The following is a 2,900-nucleotide window of genomic DNA, read 5'->3' on the forward strand; positions in this document are numbered from 1 at the left end:
TAATTTGGCGAGTTGGCTTATTTGAGTTTTGAGCCCTTGGATCGACACTTGTTGATTCTTAAGTGCTATTTCGGTATTCTAAAAGTGAGTTTCTGACACTGAGATAAACTTTGTTAGCATCTCCTAAAGGTTAGGCTTCTTTTCCTATTGGTAAAGTTCTTGATGGAAACCGGAAGGACGTTATGGTCTTTGATTCCCTTGACCATCCTACGAGAAGTTGGGATGGTTCCTCCAACCTATATTATTTGTGTTACTATATGGGTTATTTTGAGATCTAGAATTATTATTACCCATATATTGAACTTGTTCCTCCTCGGTGCTAGGGTTGAAGGGTTGATATTCTATGTATGCTCCTCCTCCATTTGAATCGCACCTCATCACTGGATGTACCTGAGTAGAACCACACAAACCGTCAATCTTTTTATTTAAGAGTTCTACCTAGTTAGATAGCATAGTAACTGCATCGAGGTTGAAAACACCGGCTGCTTTCGTCAGCTTTGTTCTTATGACTTGCCATTGATAGTTATTTAGTGACATCTCTTCAATAAATTCGTAAGCCACTTCATGTGTTTTGTTATTGATAGTCCCACCAGCAGCTGCGTCGATAAGTTGCCTTGTTGAAGGGTTCACGCCATTGTAAAACGTTTGAACCTGCAACCATAAAGGTAACCCATGGTGAGGGCACCTTCTCAATAGGTCCTTGTATCTCTCCCATGCATCATAGAGTGTCTCTAGATCCATCCGCACAAAAGAAGAGATATCATTCCTCAACTTGGCCGTTTTAGCCGGCGAAAAATATTTAAGTAAAAATTTTTAGGTCATTTGTTCCCAAGTAGTGATTGACCCTCATGGTAATGAGTTCAACCACTGTTTAGCTTTGTTCTTCAATGAAAAAGGAAACAACCAAAGGCGAATGGCATCATCAGAAATGTCATTGATTTTAAAAGTGTCACAAAACTCCAGAAAATTCGCCAAGTGATTGTTTGGATCCTCATCCTGCAAACCATCAAACTGAACAAACTATTGTATCATTTGAATTGTGTTAGGTTTTAGTTCAAAATTATTTACAGCAATAGCAGGTCTAACTATACTTGACTCAGTTCCTATTAAATTAGGTTTAGCATAACATACATAGTGCGTAGAGCAGGATTCTAATTTACTGGATCAGCAGTAATCGCAGGAGGTAGCGAATTTTCCTAATTTTCAGCCATCTCCTCGGTTGTGGTGTGAATTTCGTCCTCTTGCTCTTCCTCTGTGTATCTTAGGCTTCGCATTATTTCTTTTCAATTTCTATGAGGTATGCGATCGATCTCACTATCAAAAAGTAATGGTTTTCTAGTCATACACTATAAAAACCTGCTAGAAGCGAATAAACAAAAAATTAGAAAATAAAATAAAAATTTAAATTGCAATAAAAATAAAATGGCTAAAGTAATAAAAATCGAGTGTTCCTAATATCTTAGTTCCCCGGAAACGGCACCAAAAACTTGGTGTCATGTGAATTGTGATAAGTTTTATAATTTATGAATGTCCGTTCTTGAAAACTGACTATTATCACGACAAAGGCAAGCACACCTTATCGAATAGTAGTATAGCTTATGGCAAGATTGGGATGTTGAACCCAAAAGAACTAAAAGTATTAATATTAACTTTCTTTTTATTATCTAGCCTAAAAATAAAGGGGTTTGTTTTATCTAAACTAATTACTAAACTAAGAATGCATAGAAAGTAAATTGGGGAAATAACTTTTGGGAAAACTGAATGATTTGGACAATACCTAAGGGAAAAATCCACCTAGACTTCACTTGTTATTGCTCTAAATCAGATGATTTATTCACTTGACTTGATCCGTAGAAATCCCTAAGTTATATTATTATCTCTTGAGAGACTAACAACATCTAACCCTAGGTTGATTAGTTGAAATCTCTTTCTAATTAAAACACTTAGGGTTGCATTAATTCGATCTATGGATTCCTTTATTAGGTTTCACCCTAATCTAGCAAAATTGTGTCACCCTATCTCTAGGCGTGCAATCAACTCTGCTTAATTATGTTAGATCTACTCTTAGACAGAGACTTTTGCTCCTCTGAATAAGCACATCAATACTTAAATCAATATCCTGGAATATTAAAGCAAGAATTAAGAACTCATAATTAAGAACAAGTCAAATATTTATCATATAATTTAGATAATAATAACAAGATCCATCTTAAGTTTCATTCCCCTTAGGTATTTAGGGGGTTTAGTTCATATTTATGAAAGAAAACAACTCAAAAGAATAATGATACCAAACATAAAGAAAACGCAAGAACTCTTGAAGGGAATTGAAGGGAGATCTTCAGTCTTGAAGGTGAATTCGACTTCTAAGATGGATCAATCGGCTTTCTTCGAGTAATTCCTTGCCTCCTACTTCGTGTCTCTCCTTTAATCCTCGTCTCTTGTGTTTAGATAGGCTTTAGAATGCCTAAAAGCCCTCAAGAGTGGCCTTTTTTGAATTGGACTAGATTTGGGCTCGATAGGGACACGCCTATGTGACACACCTGTGTTCGATTGCTTCAAACATGTTCGAGTTTGTTGAATGGACATGGGCGTGTGAAATATCCATGTGAGGAAGTCCAGGCGTGTTGATTTCCCACGTTGACCCATTTTCTCCTTTTTTGGCCCGTTTCTCACTCATTTTACTCTCCTATGCTCACTTAAGTAAAAAACATGAAATTAAAGGATTAGGAGCATTGAATTCACTAATTCTAAGGAGAAATCATCCCTAATTGTGCTAAGCATGGGATAAAAATATATATAAATTGCGGTTTATTAGAGTTTGAACACAAGCATTTTGGTTAAGTTGTAATTACATTTTTGCAATTTTAGTGAAATTCAATAAAATGTGTGATTTGAGTCTT

General features: G+C 35.8%; 1 non-coding gene across 1 annotated transcript; it reads left to right on the forward strand.

The window, feature by feature from the left end:
• The first annotated feature begins 667 nt into the window (after positions 1-667).
• On the forward strand, positions 668-774 carry LOC128287406 (small nucleolar RNA R71). Its single transcript, XR_008278106.1, has one exon. It is a non-coding gene; the product is annotated as a small nucleolar RNA R71 (small nucleolar RNA).
• The last annotated feature ends 2,126 nt before the right edge of the window (positions 775-2,900 follow it).

Source organism: Gossypium arboreum, chromosome 13 (assembly GCF_025698485.1).
Source record: "Gossypium arboreum isolate Shixiya-1 chromosome 13, ASM2569848v2, whole genome shotgun sequence".
Lineage (NCBI taxonomy): Eukaryota > Viridiplantae > Streptophyta > Magnoliopsida > Malvales > Malvaceae > Gossypium > Gossypium arboreum.